The following is a 20,645-nucleotide window of genomic DNA, read 5'->3' as shown; positions in this document are numbered from 1 at the left end:
AGAGCTGGTTCTGGCCCCACAATTGTGGATCCAGACCCTCGGCGAGCTAGTCTGTCAGCCACCTCATTACCAGCGATGTTAGAGTGCCCCAGCACCCACATCACGAATATTTCGTTCAGTTGGCCAAGTTTTAGCAGCACCTGATGACAACTCCACACCAACTGGCTTAATATGTCGTTGCTGTTTAGTGCTGATAATGCGGAACAGATTCGAATGGTGCGGCCCCCCCATTTTTGTCGCAGACATTCTTCTGTTGCAAACAGAACCTTAAAAAGAGATAACAAACACAATTTTTTTTGAAAATCATTATTTTTTCCATAAGAAATTTATACATATTTGCCTTGTTTCTAGAATTAATTGCCCCTAAACCCTCAAAATCTCGTTTTGGAGTGAAAAACAGAAAAAAATTTCAGCCGGCGCCAGAATAACTCGAAAAACATAATTGTGCCATTTCAGGGTTAATACTTATAAATTATAGTTTAATCAAGTAAAAAACCTCTGCTGGTTAGTAAACTAAACAATTTCAAATTTGGTTTATTTTGACTGATTTACATACAACACTAGATGCAAGTAATTTCTGGGATTTGATACAATTTCGGTTCAAATAGAATCCTTAAAATTTGTATTTTCACTTTTCCAATTTATTTTCGGGAATTTCCCTTTTAATGAAAGTCTGCGGGTATCTGTCGGTGAGAATTGTAATGCTGGGAGGCGTATATCTTAACCACCAACCCATGGTTGACACGATGGATCCTATCTTGGCTTCGCACCATGTAAGACACAGTATTAGTAATTCAATGCACAAACCCGCACTCGCCGAGGGCACTTTGTTTTATCCCCCATGTTGCCATCTATACGTCACAGGCAGTGAACGGTGGTGGCGTCGATATATCCAGCGGACATCTGGTGGTAAAACTGTGTATTAGGGCACTCTGTAGTAAATACATAAATCATTATAGACACATTCGGGGCCATCTGATTGTGCGCTACTTGACGCTAGATTGCACTAGAGCGTCACTTACGTCACGTCGGGGAATTCTCATACAACATTTGTGTGCATTTCCAAAATGGCGACCAAATTGTCAGACGTACTGTAATTGTTCTGCTCAGCTGCCCAATTGGTTAACGTCTGGACTTGAATAATTCGTGAAAGCGCATCGCGGATCGTTCGTGACGTGACCCGGTGACCCGCCAGCAAGTCTAAGCAGCGTGACGGGCGTTCGAAAGCGTGCGTGTGAGGCGACAAAACGCCTGGAAAAGTGCAATGTTATGGTTGGTTGTAACCTTGACATGCCAATGTTTTTACGATTGCGACGAGGACGAGAGTGAAAATTTTCAAATTGCCCAAAAAGGGGACGGAGACAAACGTTCAGTGCGAAGTGTGAGAGTGCGAAAGGCGTTTGCGGAGCCACTGCCTGGAGTAGCCGTGATTCGTCCTTGATCAGGTAGGTAGGAGGCCCAGACATTGGCTGTGGGGCTGAGCCCCGGGACGGGGACACGGTGCACTTGCATTCCTTCCATTGTCTGGCGTCGCGGTAGTTGGCGGGACGAGTCCGAGGGTCCGGGGAAGGAACCCCAACTTCTGTTGTCTGGATTCTCGCCTGGTGTCGTCGTTTTGGTGCTCAATTGTCTGCTGACAGTCGCAGCGAATAGGCTGCGGCGAATTGGGACTGTCACGAAACGTCAGAATTTGAAGTTGCGCGGGGGGCGGCAGTCGTCGCAAAGGAAACCTGTCCCCACCTTCAGGTGTTTGAAGTTCGGGCAGGTCCAAGGCCTGCTGCCAGTTCGCGTTTGTCTGCTCGGTCCGGCCTCCGGGTTTTCCATTTCGCACGGAAGATCCGCTGGCTGTCAGTTGGGTACAGTCGGAAGCAGAAGTCACGGTTTTGTTGTCACGGCTGGCAATTAGCGTTTATGAGTCGTCGTCGTCGTCAACTCTTTAACGTTTCACTGCTGGGCTGCGTCGCTGTGCAGACATTGTCCATAAGTTCGCGAGAAGACGGCACAGCGTCAGTAGCTCCATCGGACTGAGAACTGGCCGAACGGTTTCTGCGGTCGGCACAATTTGGCGCCCAGCGAACCACTTCCCGGGCTAATTTTAGCTCAGCTTTTTAATGATATGCAAATGCAAATTTGGCCGAGTTCGAGATGAGACGAAAGCGCCACCCAAACAGACGTCGTGGGCGTATTTGGTAAATAAAAGCGAAACGCATGCCGTGGTGGACGCGAAAGTTGCAGTCGCGGGAATATGGCCTCCGATTTCTCTTACGTAATTGTGCACGGTCAGTTGGGAATAATCGGAAAGTGCTCCCCGAGATTTGCATTTGTGGCGGTTGAATCCGGGAAATGGGTCAGGATGTCTATTTTTTGCATTCAGACGCAAAACGCTTATTCTCAGTTTGCTCTTCTCGCCGATTTGGAGATCCCCCTCAGCTTCTGCAGTTTCCAATCGCCTCGAGTAAAAACACATTTCATAATTCGATTATAGTTTGCAATATAACCAAAGCCAAATTGTTGCAAGATGGATACTTGTGTGGGTTACCCGTCGAATCCATGAAAGCCACCATTATGTTAAGGATTCAATGAATTTTTGAGGGAGCCAGTTAGTTTTTAGTAGGGTAAATAGTAAAAATGCATTATTGGTCGCCTGGAACGCCGGCGGTATTCATTAAGGCATAACATTGCTAGACTGATTCAAATCAACACTGACAATGCCAGCAGACAGGTGAAAAATAAAGTGCAGAGGATTTACAGGAACTATGCCATCCCCAGGGAGACACCCGTAATTGAAATTCTGGATACACTAAAGCAGACATTTTCTGTCGCTACGACGGTATGGCGAAAGTCACTCCAGACGTGTTCAGAATGCAACGTATGCGAGGAACCAGTAAGGTTTTTCTTCAGATCTTTTAGCAAATTCCAACAGAGCATCCAGACATTACAGTTTTCAGTGACGAGAGTGAAAGAACACAACGCCGAATATTTGCTTTCCAATCCTCTACAAATTCATACCTTTCTCGAGATCAACAACATTCTGTCCGAGGGGCAGAAGGGCTGTCGAGTTGAGTCAAGGGACTGCAAAGAGTAACTCATTCTCAATTCGGTATTTGTAGGACAAGCAACTAGAGGCGAAAGAAATCTCTTTAGTTCCTAAATTGATTACGCCAAAAGCTTTCGACACCTGCCTAATCGATGTCCTACGTCTGTATCGCATAGATCTCAAACTAATAAAGTTTTTTGCGACAGTCATGGAAGGGGTGTAAAGCTGTACTGAAATCGCATCTCTCGGGGAACAATAAAATAAGTACATTACACATATTAGTTATCCCTTCACTGGCTTATGCATTCAGAATATTTCCGCGGACAAAAACCGATCCGAAAAACATCCAGCGGTGGATATGGACTACTATGTGTATTCCGAAAGTATCATCTAAACTGTGCCGTGGAGCGGATGAACCTGTCTTGAACCTGCCTCTTGACATCGGAAGCAGGGGCGTGATTGACATGGGGGCACAATATCACCGTCAAGTCGTCGCTGCGCGCTTAGCAGCCGAGTCCCTTACATGCGGCTGTTTGCAAGCCAGACTGTGGCTGACTCTACTTAACTTGAAGGATCGATCTTTCAATCCTCTAAGTGAGGTGGAGTCAGACCAAGAGCAGATCGATGAATCGAAGTCGGCAGGCAATGTAGAGTGAATTGTCTTTATAATAATAATAATCGCTGGCGCAATAATCCATATTGGATCAGGGCCTTGAAGTGTGTTAGAGCACTTCATTCAAGACCGTGACGGTACACTACTGGAGTGCCACTGTAGTGGTCAGCATTGCGCTCGCCCGATATTATTACCCTGATTTGACTCAAGTACTCATTCACAGCTGAGTCGACTGGTATCCGACGTCAAATCACGATACAAATCCCACTGCCACCAGCGAGATTTGAACCGCGGTCTTCCGTATGACAACCCAGTGCTCTATCCACTGAGCTATCCGAAATTGTCTTTGGCAGCCATTTATTGAACGATGGCTGTGTGCTGCGGAGTTCTTTGCTGAGACGGAGGGATTTATTTGTGCCATTCAGGACGCTGTGGTCGCCACCCGAACTTATAGAAAGTTCATTATGAAGGAACGGAGGGAGAACCAGTGCAGAATGTGCGGCTCTGGCTGCACTGTAATGGCATCGGTGCAATTCGCGAAGAGGCATAATGTTTTATGTAAGGTGATTCATCGAAACCTTGCATACAAGTATGGTCTGATCACGGGAACCTGTCCGGTTTACGTATATGAGTCGTAAGCAGTACTAGATAGTTCTACTTATAGCATGTATTGGGACCGGCAAGTTCTAACTTGCCGCCACATACCAAACAACCAGCCTGAAGTGCTGTTAATTGGCAAGACGAGTCGCTTCGCGTATATTATTGAGGTTGTTGTCCCCTATAATAGCAACATTGAACATCTTACGATATTTTAGGTAAAACAAATTTGACAGCTGATCAGTTGGCTCCTCCTGTCACTGTCAGGCCGTCAGCTGTTTTCCGCGGCAATTAAATGAAGCGGAAACATCTCACCATAGGGTCAAAGCTCTTACTGTACAAAACAATGATCTTGCCAGTCCTTATGTATTCCACGGAGACTTGGGTTCTTAGCAAGAAGAATCGCGAACTCTTGGCCGCGTTCGAGAGAAGAATCCTCCGAAGAATTGTTGGCCCCCTAACGACGAAATCTATGAACGATATCATGACCATCCGGTTGTGGATAAAATCCGGCTCAATAGGTTACGGTGGGCGGGTCACTTAATTCGTATGGATGAGGATGATCCAGGTCGGAAAGTCTATAAGGGCGATATCTATGGTAGAAGAAGAAGATGAGGCAGATCCTGCTTAAGATGGAGCGATGGCGTAGGCCAGGACGCCAGACAGGTTTTAGCGATATCGAATTGGTGGACCTCGGCGCAAAACCGGGATGTCTGGAGTTCCTTATTAAGGCAGGCCTAGACCGGATACCGGTTGTTGCGCCGTTGATAATGATGATTGGATGAAGTGATGGAGGCGAATCCATAATGGCGGCCAGGTTCGCGCCTCCGATGCCCCGTCATACGTTGATCAATTTATACATTGTGTAGCTATAAGTTCTGACAGTTAAACAAATCTTTATTTCTCACGAAGAAATAAACCAAATCAATCGAAAAGTACAATATTAGAAAAAAAGAACATAGAGATTTCAAACGAAAAAACAATTATTCAAAATAGCCGCCATTTGGAGCTATACAGCCCCAAAGTCTGTGAGGCCATGCATCGATCGCTTCACGCACGGTATGAAGCGGCATTTCTCGAGCTGCACGCACGATGCTGGCCTTCAACTCCCCAAATCGGTGTAAGTTCGATCGCAGGCAGTCTCCCCTAACTTTTTCCAAAGTCTGTAGTCCAGAGGATTCAAATCTGGGCTGCCTGAGGCCCATCCATCTGCGGTTATGAAGTTAGGAACATGCGCCGCTGCAGAATTATCTTGGCTTTGCGATGGGGAGCCGAGTCCTGCTGGAAGCACCACGGATTTCCAGCGAATAGAGATTCACTCAATGGCTTGATTACATCTTCTAATATCTTTTCGTGCACGCTCGCATTGGTTTTGACACCGGCTTCGCAGAAATGAATATCACTTACTCCGTGATATGAGGCGCCCCACCATACTATGACAGAAGTCGGATGGTGACGACGTTGGACTAGCGGAGCATTTTCTTTAGCTTCATAACAATTGTGAGCATATACTTGGATCATTTTGTCGGTTGAATTTTTCCTCGAAAAATAGAAAATAGAATTTTGCGATATTTTTAACCGGGAAATCGTTGCAGGAGAGCAGCACACAGAGTTCGAAGTATATAGTTTTGGCGTCAACATATGGCTAACACACCGCCGATACGAACCGAGATCTCGTAAAATACGACTCATACTTCGAATTGAAACGCCCATTTCCGCCGACATTCGTTTCGGCTTGCGGAGAGGATTGTGATGAACACGCTCACACACAGCATGCACCACATTCGGGTGACGTACGAAGCGCGGGCGCCCCTCCCGCGGCTTGTCAACCATATCAGCTGTTTCGCGGTATTGAGCTAATGCCCTAAAGGCGAATCGTTCGTTTACCGGCAGCTTTTTTAACAAGCTATGAATCATTTTCGGCGTGCAACACAATAATCGCGATTCTTTTTTCGTAGCTGCCCAACTTCATCGTGTTGTCTTCCTGCGCTACTGACCTCCGGAATCCGAAAGTCTGGCGGAAATGAGGTATGGTTAGGGACTCTCCGTACGTAGTATTACCAGTTTCGGCAATCTATTTCTCGCTATATTCATCGACTGTCAGAACTTAGGCTATACTATCTAGGAAATGTGGTCTAGGCCGACGGTGGCACCAAACTGGATGTTTCCCGATGCATTAACAGCGCCAAATACGTTGGAAATGTAATTATTTTAACACCAAGATCAAATTGAGACTGTTCTGTGCTAGTATTCTTTCTTTTTTGCTAAATGGAAGGCCTGGCGCTCAGGCGCTTTGTGATTGGAAGGCGGAAGTGGCAGTGGATAGGTCACACATTAAAGAGGGCGACAATTACATTACCGGCTACGCCATGCATTGAAATCCCCTCTCTCAAGATGGCCGACGAGTGGGTCGCCCCTAGGGCTCTTCGCCCAGAAGAGTTAAGAAGAAGTACAGGCATCTTAGGAAATCATGTGGCGAACTGAATCGTATTTCAGGTAACCATGAACAATGGCGCGAGTTGTGATTGACGCGCTATATTCCATCAAGGGATATATTGCAACCATATACCAGGTGTACAAGCTTAAATCCGCTGTTTGCTCACAGATGGCGTCAGCGAACGTATCAAGCTGCTATAAGCACGCCATATTTTTTTTTAGTAGGACATTTGTCAACAATTGTCAGTCCATATCCTCAGCAATTTCATGTAAAAACATATTTTTTCTCTTCAATAATCATGTCCAGTATTGTTCCCGGAAAAGAGCATTTGCGGGGAGTTCTACTTTTTTGCTTCAATCAGAAATCAGCCGCTGAATCGCATCGAATGCTTGTGGAGGACTACGGCGACAATGCTCTATCGGAAACCTCGTGCCGAGACTGGTTCCGTCGGTTCAAAGATGACGATATCGATCTGAGCAACAAGGAGCGTGAAAATCGGCCCAGGAATGTTAAGGACCACGAATTTGAGGCACTTTTGGGACGAAAACGATACTCAAACGCAGAAAATGCTCGCCAAGCAATTAGGTGTTTCTCAACAAGTCGTTTCCATGCGTCTACGTGCAATGGGTAAGGTCCAAAAGATCAGAAAATGGGTGCCGCATGAATTGAACGATAAGAGCGGCGTAATCGCATGCGAAATCTTGCTTGCCACACACAGAAGAAAGATGTTTTGCATCGGATTGTGACTGACGACGAAAAGTAGATTTATTTCGAGAATCCTAAACGAAAAAAATCGTGAGTTGATGCCGATCAACCAGCGACATCTTCTGCAAGACCAAATCTCTTCGGACGGAAGACGATGCTGTGCGTGTGGTGGAATCAGCGGGGTATTTACTGCTATGAACGAGAGATGGAAAAAATGTGTAGATAGGAAGGGCCAGTATTTTGAATAAAGTCTTTTTTTGGTTCCTATAAGAAAAATGTGTTTTTCTTGAAAAAAAAACAGCGGATTTAGGCTTGTCGACCTGGTATATACGCATATTATTGACGATTTGGTACGAAATATGGGCATTACCAACTATCGGCAGTTCAAAATAAAGAAAATTAACTCTGGGGATCAGCAAATTTGTACGAATTAGCCGGAACACGAATAATCGTTATACGTATTATATTGGAATTCCTCTGTTTAAGGGGGTCATCCCATGGGTCGGATCCGGGGAATCGATTTTTTTTGCATCAATTGTATCTAGATATAGTGTAGAATATATGGACAAAGTGATTTTTTGATATTCGGAGTCATTCGGAAATTATGGTGTTAAACATGTGATAAGTCACATGCCAGATTTATGTCGATCGCTGGAAAGCTCGTATTTATCGGTTCGAATGACTTCGCTAAAAGGACAAAAATTGAAGCTAAGGCTGTACATGTGTTTCTTGAAAAAACCTAAGGTTTATGGACTGGGTATACCAGATTAATGGTCAGTTAAGGTTTTATGGCTAAAAATCGTATTCTACTTTTTAAATGCGTTCTTCTCCAGACTACATGTTGAAAATCAGCTGCCACCATAGCCCAAAATCTATCCAATGAAATTCTTTGAAATTTTCATGACTTATTCAGAACATATTTCTATGGTCCGCAAACTAGGATAATTGCGATTCATTCAGTAGTTTTTTTTTATTCATGGAAGAAGCGGTGAAAAAACACCAAAATTCACAAAAAAAAGTTTAACACGACACCAAAAATTTAGCTGTTAATATTTTTTAATAATCCTAGTTTGCGGACTGTAGTTAAGTCTGTACTTTAAAATGCCGTTTACTTTTTTTCTTTAAGATGATCGCAGCACCCTCTAGCGTGGCAGCAGAAAACACCTTTTTTGGAGATGGGTGTATAAATTGCTCTGTATTTCAATAACGAACTATGCGATCGGCCTGGAAAAATTACTATCATCATCATCAACGGCGGAACAACCGGTATCCGGTCTAGGCCTGCCTTAATAAGGAGCTCCAGACATCCCGGTTTTGCGCCGAGGGCCACCAATTCGATATCCCTAAAATCTGTCTGGCGTTCTAACCTATGCCATCGCTCCATCTCAGGCAGGGTCTGCCTCGTTTTCTTTTTCTACCATACATATTGCCCTTATAGACTTTCCGGGCTGGATCATCTTCATCCATACAGATTAAGTGACCCACCCACCGTAACCTATTGAACCGAATTTTATCTACAACCAGATGGTCGTGGTATCGCTCATAGATTTCGTCGTTATTTAGGCTACGCAATCGTCTATCCTCATAGGGGTCCAAAAATTCTTCGAAGGATTCTTCTCTCGAACGCAGCCAAAAGTTCGCAGTTTTTTTGCGAAGAAGTCTCCGAAGAATACATAAGGACTGGCAAGATCATTGTCTTCTACAGTAAGAGCTTTGACCCTATGGTGAGACGTTTCGAGCGAAATAGTTTTTGTAGGCTGAAACAGGCTCGGTTGGCAGCCGACAACCGTGCGCGGATTTCATCGTCATAGCTGTTATTGATTGTGGTTTTCGACACTAGATAGGAGACATTTTCAACGGTCTCAAAGTTGTAGTCTCCTATCTTTATTGTTTTCGTTTGACCAGTGCGATTCGATGTTGTTCGTTCTTTTGGTTTTGGCGCTGACGTTGCCACCATGTACTTCATCCTGCCTTCATTAATGTGCAGCCCAAGATCTCGCGCTGCCTGCTCGATTTGGATGAAGGTAAACTGTACAACGCGGGTTGTTCTTCCCATGATGTCGCTATCGTCAGCGAAGGCCAATAGTTGGGTGGACTCTCGCATTTACATCGGCATCGTGAATCACTTTCTTCAGAGCCAGGTTGAAGAGGACGCATGATAGGGCATCCCCTTGTCTTAGATCGTTGTTGATGTTAAACGGTCTCGAGATTGATCCTGCTGCTTTTATCTGGCCTCGCCCCATTGGTCAGTCTTATCAATTCCGTTGCGATATCGAATTCTCCCATGGCCGTGTACAGTTTTACCATGGCTATGCTATCATAGGCGCTTTAAAATCTTGTTTCGGAGGACAGTTGGCTTAAGTGTTCTGTGGGCTTCCTTATAGGCCTGCTATTTTTCCTCCTGATTGGTGCCGTCCCTTTGTCCGTTCGTCTTGCTCGGTGACAAGCCTTCGAAAGTCGTTATTTCATCAGTAGTTACGTTTTCTGCTAAAAAGTGCACATCTTCTTCACGCAAACGCCTCGTATACTGTCGCGATGCAATGGGTCATCAACTCATGAGGCTTAGATAATGCATAAATTCCCATATTTTTTTCAGATTTTTAGCTTAGGTAGTTTCTGAAAACGGATCCTTGCAATGAATGCCGCTAGCGCTAATCAGTTGACCTTGCAAACACCGATATTTCGGGGACCACTTGTTCCCGGCATCAGTGCTTGATGAGGCATTGATGAAGGGAGCAAGTGGTTCCCGAAATATCGCTATTTGCAAGACCAAAAAATTAACACTAGCGAATAGAAAAAGCAAGTTTTTATTATTTCAAATAATTTCATCGATAGAAATACCGCATAATTGCACTCAGAAAACTCTTGGTTTTTTCATCACGATAATGCACCTTCGCACACATTGGTTCTCCGTGACTTTTTCGTCAAAAATTTAACGCACATCATACCGCAGTCGTCCTATTCGCCTGATTTAGCTCCGTTTGACTTCTGGTTGTTTCCTAAACTTAAATTTCCATTTTGTGGACATCGTTTTAACTGAAACCGCATAAGTGCGTTGCATTCAGAGAGGATTACTATGGAGGCGAAGAATTAAATTTGGAGGAATAAATAAATTGTTCTTGTTTGATTTAAAAAAGTTTTACTATTTTTTTATCAGTGTCCGGATAGCTGAGTGGTTAGAGCACAAGGCTGTCGTACGGAGGGTCACAGTTCAAATCTCACTGGTGGCAGTGGAATTTATATCGTGACGTTGGATACAAGTCGACTCAGCTGTGAATCAGTATCTGAATCAAATCACCACATTATCTCCTATAGGTACTGTAACCCTGTAGTGTCGCCTTACGGTCTTGAATGAAGTGCTCTAACACACTTCAAGGCCCTGATCCAATTGGATTGTTGCGCCAACGAATATCGAATATGTGTAACCGTTTCTGAGCAAAGGGCGTGTAGCAATGTGAACCGAATTCAGTAAGGTTTGTTGTTCAACAAAGTACTTAAGAACAAGGCGGAAACCGAATACCCAAAAATATGGGTAAAGTTAAAAACATTTGCATCAGTGGTTCTTTCGAATTGGGGCTCTGTGCTTTATGAGTCTTGTCCTGATTAATCATTTTACCCCTCCCTATCCTCACATCCTTCGAAATATGCAAAGGGGCATCCCTGATCCTGATCTTTCATTGCCAGTATCCACATCTTGATTTATACTTTCGCGCTTCTGTTGTAGATGTCCTTAAAAAGGATGACGCTCTTTTGAACGCCCTTCTCTAAATTGGTTTTAGTATTAGATGCAAATTAACCAAGTTCATATAAACATTGCGATTGAGAAATGTTAATGGCTCGTTTCTTCATGTCTAAAAGTCTGTGTACTGAAATTAACACTTTGACATATCAAATTAACGTTTTAAAAAATGAAATTAACGATCTTTTAAGACAAGTTAAAGATCTGTTGAGTGAAATTCATGGTCTGCCAAATGAGAATAACGTGAATAAAATACTAATTAACAATTACAAAAATAAGACGTTGTGTCAATTTGATATGTTTAAGTATTAGTTTAACTTGCAGATGGCATATATAGCTTAGAATAGTTTTGAGAGAGCTTGTTTGTTGATCTATTGGTCCAAAACATCAGGATTTCATATACTTTCGTAGAATAAAAAGGAGCGTTAGCTTTCCGGAAGTCTTGAAGGAAGCTGAAATACACGATGGCGGATACGCATGTTTGACTTATGTTCCACGTAATGTCACCTTTTAATTATGCTATTATAGGTCAGTAATTTTTCCAATTTTTTTTCTGGGCATATAATAAATTTAGGTAAAATATTTTCTACCAAAAATGCAGTTGTCACCTTGTAATTAAGATATAATTAGCTTAAATTTAGCTCTAAGTTAAATATCTTTATGGCTTGTTATTTTCTTATAGATAAGATTGTTCCAATCTCTTACGATATTTCATTTACTAAAGCCTATGTGAAGACGAAACATTTGGCCTCAATAACAATTACTTATTAATGCATCTTATTATTTAGTTAGAATAGTGCACTATCTAAATATCACAAAAATCCTCAAATTCCTCGAAGTTTCCTTTGTTATTTGTCCTTGTCACTAAAATCGCCATCTTTGAATTACATACTTGACATTATATAATCACTAGAAACATCCAAAACCATGTGCAACATGCCAGAGAGCAATTTTTTCAACACATTAGACGCGGACCGACACCTTAAAATTAAAGTTCATCGTTTCACTATAGTATCTTCATTGGGTAAAATTATTATACATAACAAAAAAGATTGTTTTTTATGTCAGAGGGCAGATACAATTATTTAATTGTGCATACATCGATCTTTAGGAAGCCAGATGTTCCCTACTAGTTTAATAGATTGTAAAACGCACTGAAGAAGGGACCATCACACTTCCGAAATAGCGATATAGACACCATAAAAAAATTTGGCTTCCCTTTAATTTAAAAACAATCTTTTACTTCCGATCGTATTTTGAACAATTTTTCGATTCCACTACCGGTGAAACTCGCCATACAATTCCTGCAATAACCGGTTTAAAGATTACTTTCACTGCGCCTTGAAACTTACACGCGACTGTTAAAATGATAATACAAGCGTTGTCATGTCGAAGAAAGCGGTGGTGATAAAGATAATTTTTTCCAGACGCTCTAGTCATATGAATAAACTAATGATAATAAAAGGAAAAAAAATACTTCATGAAATATCTATTTTTTTATATTTCATAACATTAGCACTTTACCACTGGTTGTAGTTAGGCCGGATTCTTCTAGTTGTGGTCGTTTGTTCTTTGAATGTGCTGTTTATTTTTTCTAGATACAATCTGTGAACTTTCCAACACGACTTTTATTGACGGAAGATTTGATCACTTTAGATTTTCCAAACTTGTTACTTTTTAATTGATGGATCAATGGATCTGCTAATCTACATAAATAGAGAAATATTGAGTCCTTCAGTCATTGAATGTTGCTGGAGCTTATCTACCCATTTTCAACTTTCTGGAAAATTTAGATGTTTTGTTTAACTAGAAATCGCCGATATCCCTTAAGGTTTCCACACTATACCTCTGTCAATCTTCTTCTTCGGAATTCAAAGTTCTTCATCGCGAACTCACTAATTTTATCCCCTAAACCAACCCTTTAATTGTTTTTTATTTAATTTACACAACCTTTTCTTGTGATGAAATATTTTGACAATATATTGTACACATGTAGCGTACCAAATATTTACAAACCAATGCCACCCAGATTTGTCAAACCGAACCATCCTCATGCCTATAAATATCTAGTAAAGCTTAAATAGTTTTATAGTGGTCTTAATTTTCTCGCGAGATAGTGGTTGCAATAAAAAATATATGTTAGAACTCGAAGGATTTAGATATCCCCATCCAATTAGAACGAAAACTAGTTGAAAGTGGTTTTGGAAGAATATACGTGACGCCGTTGCATATATATGACAATCTGAATAACGCAATGGAAAGATACTTGGCATGACCATGAATTGTGCTCTGAGTTATTCAAACCTGTGCTCCTGAATCGTTTTTATTTTCATGAATGGTATCATATATTGACACAAATCTACACGAGTTTGGGTTTTACCATGTGTGGGAAGATATTGGACAGTCTAAAATTAAATTTCCGGGGTCATGAGAGGTGACATTTTGGCGCCATTTTGGAAATAGGAATGGAGTCATTTTTTGATTATACCTACAGAAGTTGATAGATAACCCAATTACATATAACTTTCATAAAGATTTTTTCTTGCAATTTCCCGATAATCACTCAGTCATATGAGTATATGAAAACCACTGAAATATTGACTGATGACGTCCGTTAAACTAAATAATTCCTTTATAACTTTACAAAGTTAAAAGAGTACACTTTCACAAAAAATCATGTCTTACGTTCTATCACTACATTTTTATTAATTTTACAAACAGTTCTACATTCAAAGAGACTCATATATGTTAGTGTTATTAAAAAAGCGAATGTATTCCATTGTCCCGCTAGGGTGATATTCATTTAGCAAGTACCGATGTTTCTGGAACAGCTTCTTTAGTTCGTCAATGCAAGGCGTCCGATATTTTCGTTTTTTGCTACATTAAATACAAATATATTTTTGGTTTGTGTCACTAGCCTTAATGTCATTTGTACAGCAGCATGATCCCCTAATTCCCGTCCTCCAAACTGCTTCCATAAGGAAACGGTTGAAAGCCTTTCCAAACCTTATCTGTAGAATTAGGGTGATGCTAGAGTAGTTCAAATCCTGATTTGCGAATGTCATCTATGGCAACTTTGACTTTGTGTTCAGGTGCGTTGTCCTCACGAAAAAGGGAATCAATCATGATGATTCTCTATGCATCCAAGGAAGCGGTTGCCTTAACCTTCCCTGCAGAGCTTGAAATATTGCATCTTATCAGGGTCGGTGATATTAGCGGTTTCTACCCCATCAACTATTGCTTTGTGTCTGGATCAAACTAATGAATCGAAGTCTCGTTCATAGTCACGAATCAAGTCAAAAATACATCCGGATCAGCCTAGAATATCTCAAAGTATGCCTTCGATTGCCAAATGGCTTTTTATTTTGTTCATATTCTGAATCTGAATAAAACTGAGTTTTTGGCGACCGATCCCCATGAAACAGGCGCATTCAGATCTCGTGTCAACGCTATCAGCCAATGGAAAACTATGTCATGAAATTGCTTCACCCATTGAGCAACCTGGATGAAGTGACAACTGGTGTTCTTTGTAATCGACGTATCAAGGAACGGCTCAAATCTGAAATTTACCGCAACGTCGTCCATCCTGTCGCTCTCTATGGCTCTCAGTGTTGGCCGACTATAAAAGGTAATGAACGGCGTCTTGAAGTAATGGAGGGAAATATGTTTTGTGGTACTTCATCTGAAATGAGGAAATCCGCGATCGATATGGCGTTGCACCGATCGTGGAAAAAAATGCGAGAGAGGCATCTTGGATGGTATGGTCACGTAATTCCCGCCAACGGGAATTCGCTTCCCAAGATTGGTCTGAACATCGAAGTCAATGATAAGCGACCAAAAGGCCGGCCGAAACAACGTTGGTTTGATACGCTGGATGGGAATTTGAAAGCCTCCCGATTGCATCTAGCTCAGACATTTGATAGAGCCAAATGGCGAAATCGATCACGACGAGCCGACCCCGCTTGTGAACGGGACAAAGGCTGGAGAAAAAGAAGAAGGTTTAGTTCGTTGGTAATAATTCTTCGGATGCTCCATGTGAGATCCTCAGTACATCTCTGATGGTTTTTCTTTGACCAGCTGCGACCAAATACTTGATTTCTTTGCAGATGGAATGTGTAAAATAAATACTAACAAAGAAATAAAATGGACCGTATATGGTCTATTCGGAAAGTGGCAATACTTAAATAAGTTAAATAAGTCATTAATGACAAAAAATTAGAATTTCTCAAAGTAGATTCTTTCCGCATCTAAACGCTGCTGCCAACAAGTTTTCCTATTTTCGTCTCCAGAAATGCCTGGACCGGAATGTTATTTAGTTCTCTCGTCATGGTCTTTTTAACCACTTCTACCCAGCCATGATATTTCCCGCCATCGATTTTATTCTCGGCAATAGAGAAAAGTCTAGCGGGGTCAAGTCCAAAAGTCATGGTCCTCATTCAAAAGATGAAGAAGATCCTGGCAGATCTCTTTTGAGTTGACCTTTTGCTCGTCTGACAACATTTGGCATTAACTTCGCACACATTTCACTTATGGTTAAGTTTTCTGTCACGATCTCAAAAACTTGGGCTTGGTGGACGCTCAAATCATTAAAAATCATTCTGATGCTCAACCTACGATCTCTGTTCAATAAGTTTTTAACATATTTATTATATATTTTGAGGCTCAGATCTCATATAGATGAATCACATTAATTTGCTTCAGATTTTTGCATGTGAATGTGAAAATCACATCTGTTTCGCTTTATTGTGCTAGCATTTTAAACCCTAATTCCTCGAATTTCCAGCTGATATCGAATTATAGGGATTGACATTGCATACAGTGAGTTACATCATTCTACGTCGAATTTAAGACGGGGTCCACATACATGCAAAAGGAATGTGTAAATTTTTACCAAATATAGTCATGTGGGGCATCAAATGGAAGGTCTTGGTTACTACTTTCCGAAGTCGCTCTCAGTTTTGACATTTGTTGGCAAGATGGAGAGTTCGTAGGGTTAAAATTAATCATTTCTATCACGGACCTATTGCTGGAAACTACCCAACCGAAAAATCTGAAATTCAAGAGGCTGCCACTATATACTAATATCTGTTAAAATAAAGATATAATATACTATTTACTATAATTTTTAGTAATTGATTGCAAGACATAGAGCGTGATCCTACCAAGTTTGGTGAAAATCGCACTATTAGTAACAAAGTTATAATAGGTCAAAATTGTCGCTTCGTTTCAAATTCAACACTTTGAATGTCAGTATCACGCGTTAGGTATTAATGGGACAAACGTCCACTCAAATGTTTTTATAAAAGAAAGACGCAAAGTCTTTTATAGCTGATGCGTCCAGCTTCAGGCTGTTGCTTTATATTCGAATATAAACTAACTATATTGTATTGGTTCATTTGTTTCTTATAGGAATTCTTATTTTGAGTGGGTACAACCATCTTCTTGAGAAAAAATGTATTGTGAAGCATATAATATGAAACACATAATGAATTGGTTTCGCCATGGGGACGGGTCGCTTTATTTATACAACAATATATATGAAGGACCAACTGTACTAAGCCAATGATTGAACTATTGAAAACCAAATTCTTAAAGTACTGTACTACATCTATGAATATCTATGCTTTGACGAAGCCATGGACAAGCATTACGGCCGACATGCATGCAAACAATTCACCCAAAGAGGAGGAAAACCTCAATATTGATTTACGTTATCTTGTGGATTTTGAAACCTACCAACGTAAAAGAGAGGACAGCATACGAAAAATCATCTGGAAAAGCCGCCGCTTCTCTTTCCACCATGCTGAAGGAAATTCCGAAAAAAAAACAACAATTTCCACCCCAGATATTTTTTAATAATTTCTTTATAAGTATCCATGACAAGTGACTAATTGAGCCCTTTCATTTGACACAACCACCACATGGCTATATTCTGAGAGAATAAATTTTACATAGTTCTTTTTCCTGTTAAAGTAGAAATCAAATTGTAGCACTCACCGTATGTAAAGGGTTTCACAGGCTACATATTTGTGTGACAGACAGGTAGGTAGACATTGAATCAATTTTAATAAAGTAAAACCTTAGCAAATTCAAAAATGATCATCCGGAATTGTTTTATTATTCTCGGTAATTGCTATTAATTAAATAATGAATTAAATAAAATCATTTTATCGTTTACAAAAAACGTTCTAAACAAAACATCCATCACACTGATCGTCAGCGAAATATATCCAAAAATAGAATTGACCCTTAACTATAAGGTGGCAACGAAGTGATTTCTTTCCCGACTCCGGAAACTTGGTTTCAGAGTATCTACTTACCTCCCATACTACTATGAAGTTTCTTCAAAACTACCCACTGGATTTGTACAGATCGGCTGATGATAATGCCCTTTCAAGATTGCAAATATCTCTATTATGTTATCTACGCGATTTTCAGTAAAGTGCGGTCGAATTTCAGAATGAACAACCTAAAGAAGTAACGATATATTGTTGAAACATTTGTTATGGCTAACACGGCTTACGGTGATGTTGCCATGAAATGTACATTTTTCTCCGAGTAGCATGGCCATCTTACGGGTGGTGGACAGACATATTGAAGACGAAAAATTGAAAAAGCATCTCGTCGCTACAAAATTTGTGCTACGACCAAAAACCAAATTGGGTCCAGGTTATCAGGAACTAGTGAAAAGATGAAAACTTACTTTCAAGGATCATAACAGGTGACGAATAAAGGGATCACGAATATGTTATCGCCAAGAACACGCTAAGTTCGATTCACTTCTGTTAGTTTCACGGTGATGCCAATAGTTTTATTTAATACTAAGAGGGTGGTTCTCCACAGGTAACTCCTCCACGGCTTAACGGTGAACCAGATATACTACCTTGAAATTCTGAAGCCCTTAATGGACACAAAAACCACCAGAAATACCAAGTAGTGACGACTAGCTTAGCCTCCGAGAACTCACGATTCTTTTATCAAACGCTTGAACACTGTTCTTTCCACCTGCATAGTTCCACGGCTTATATTCCAATACCGAAAAGTTCCTTCAAAGGAAGAAGATTTCAAACAATCTTCGAGGTTGATACAAATGCAAAGAATTTGAAAAACATTACAGAAGCGTTCTAGAATTATTTCAATAACTGAGAACACCATCGAGACGAGTGCGTGTGTTGGAAAGGAAAGTACTTGAAAGTGGAACTAGATATAGTCTTTTAAATGAAAGATATTTTACTTATATGACATGGAGTAAAAATCTCGAGCCTGACAACAAAAAACTCAATTTTTACAGCATTGTTTATTGTTGGGTATAGTCTCCTTACACTACAAGCCGCCTTCATTTATGATTAATCGAAGCCTGGCAAATAGGACTATGGTATGGTGAGAATGTCAACATTCGGATTTTTTCAAGCTTGAAAACAATATTCATTAAGAACAAATTCATAGAAAGGAGAATGGACACTAACTTGTAACGAAGCTCATATAATTTGACCGTTGCTTTGACCGACGAACATGTTGATGCACAGTCATGAAGCAACATTTTTTTTCTTGTCACCTGCAGCAGCTTTATACTGATTACTCAAAAGGGATCGGTTAAAAACTTCCTGGCCAATTGTTGTGTTGTCATCGATTTCGCCGGACTGCGCAAAATCTCGATACGGATAAAGATTAGCCGACCCCGGTTCTGAACTTGAGAAAGGCTGGAAAAGAGGCCACACTGTGACACATGTTTGATTTTGGTCTGAAATGAGGAAGTGTGATAGCGAACGGGTGATTAGCTTCTCCATACCCTAATCGTTTGGCAAAACGATCAAATGGATGTTTTAAGTGGTTCCTGAGGTGATGGTCGTGGAGGGACATCTACTGCGCCCAAAGCCCTTGGAACTAGCACGACCACGCTTGAAACCAGGAACCATTGCTTTCCAATTACAATCGATTATGCGGTTGTCGGATAAAATTTATTCAGATTTCCCTTGGCTTGGCTAGTACTTTTCCGCATCAAACGCAAAACTCGCTTTTATCGATCACACAATCGACTGTCGGTTACTATCGAATAAAATTCCATGAAATTGTGTGGGTAGGTCTCGGAAGGGTGGTCTCAAACGTAGACATATACGATGTGACGAATCGCATTATCCTGTCAATATTAATTATCAGAACTAAACTTTACTGGGTAATAAAATATTTATTGGAGACTAGCTGACCCGGCAGACTTCGTACTGCCTTCTGTAATTTTCAAAAATTTGTCGATTAATTATTTCCGATACATACATTTTAGTACATATTGAATATTATAAAAAAATATTCTGGTATATAATACCTTAAAAGTGGGCATGAAATTGTCCTGTATAATATGTGTAGCGCCAAATGATGTCATCTGGAAACAGCTGTTATGAATGTTGGCCAAGAAGTGCTTAGAATCATTTCCAATCCCAGAAACTAAAGATCGTAAAGGATCTGGTGGTGGGAGCAATTGTGGCAATTTTACTTTGCCTCCAGCACAACATAATCCAGTAGATTCATGAGTGTATTTTAACGCCTTACAATATTTACAAATTATTTTCATTTCCCCAATTGCTACCGATTTGTCGGCACTATAATCAATTGCCGGATCATAGTGGAATGCAGCTCGTTCGAGAATCACAGGAGCATTCCGTCTGCGAATTCGATAAATTTCATTATGTCGTGATTGCTGTTGTTGTGTTTGATGTGCACGAACTCGTTGCATTCTAAGCCTATCTACTTCATTATCACTCACTAAATAACGCAATTCTGACATAGCAATACGACTATTTTCTTGATCTGTCTCTCTCTGGTCACCGGTGCGGTTAGCACGTGAGGTAGCTCTTCGCACATTTGATTGACTGCGACGACCTAAGTCACGTCGTCTTCTCCTCGGTATCGTAAATTGTAAATAATCAAAGTGAGAAAATTTTTCGCTCACTTAGCAGTAAAGTGTCACAATCGCAAAATATCCAAAAAAGTCTAGGTCTAGTCTAGGTCTAGGTAGTCTAGTTTGGTCTTGAAATATTTATGGAAATTCAGAGAAGGTTTAAACGGTGAGAAACAAAAATACTAAAAACAGAAATTCTATTTTCCAATACAACATGTTCTGAGCTGTGAAACATTTGATGTCTTTTGTCTTTTTAGAAATAAAAGATTGTCACTTGGTTGTAATATGAGGTCCGATGAACACAGTGAGTGATTGAACTTTATTGAATATCAATAAATTTCAAATTGACTCTAAATTTTATTTAGAAAAAAACGTTTATATGGGAAGAAGAAAAGTGCTGTTTTGAGGGGTTCACCGGCAATTATTCGAATTATTCTCACCTTTTAAACCTTCCCTAGACCTCCACGGACATTTCAAAATCAAGATAAGATAAATCCGTTCAGCCGTTCTCGAGTTTTAGCGAGACTAACGAACAGCAATTGATTTTTATATATAAGACTATTACTTTACTTTATCAATAGTTAACACCGTCAAAAAGCAAACACACGAAATTCCTTTTTATCC

General features: G+C 40.7%; 1 protein-coding gene across 1 annotated transcript in view; it reads left to right on the top strand.

Annotated features, from left to right (window-relative positions):
• The first annotated feature begins 1,062 nt into the window (after positions 1–1,062).
• LOC119647813 (aryl hydrocarbon receptor nuclear translocator-like protein 1) overlaps positions 1,063–20,645 on the top strand; it is a 222,400-nt gene continuing 202,817 nt past the window's right edge. The window contains exon 1 of the mRNA XM_038049038.1: positions 1,063–1,445. The gene's annotated coding sequence lies outside the window, so the exon portion shown is untranslated. The remainder of the gene's footprint in view (positions 1,446–20,645) is intronic.

Source organism: Hermetia illucens, chromosome 2 (assembly GCF_905115235.1).
Source record: "Hermetia illucens chromosome 2, iHerIll2.2.curated.20191125, whole genome shotgun sequence".
NCBI classification, from domain to species: Eukaryota; Metazoa; Arthropoda; class Insecta; order Diptera; family Stratiomyidae; genus Hermetia; species Hermetia illucens.
Note: the sequence above shows the minus strand (reverse complement) of the source record. Positions and strands in the feature narration are given on the sequence as shown.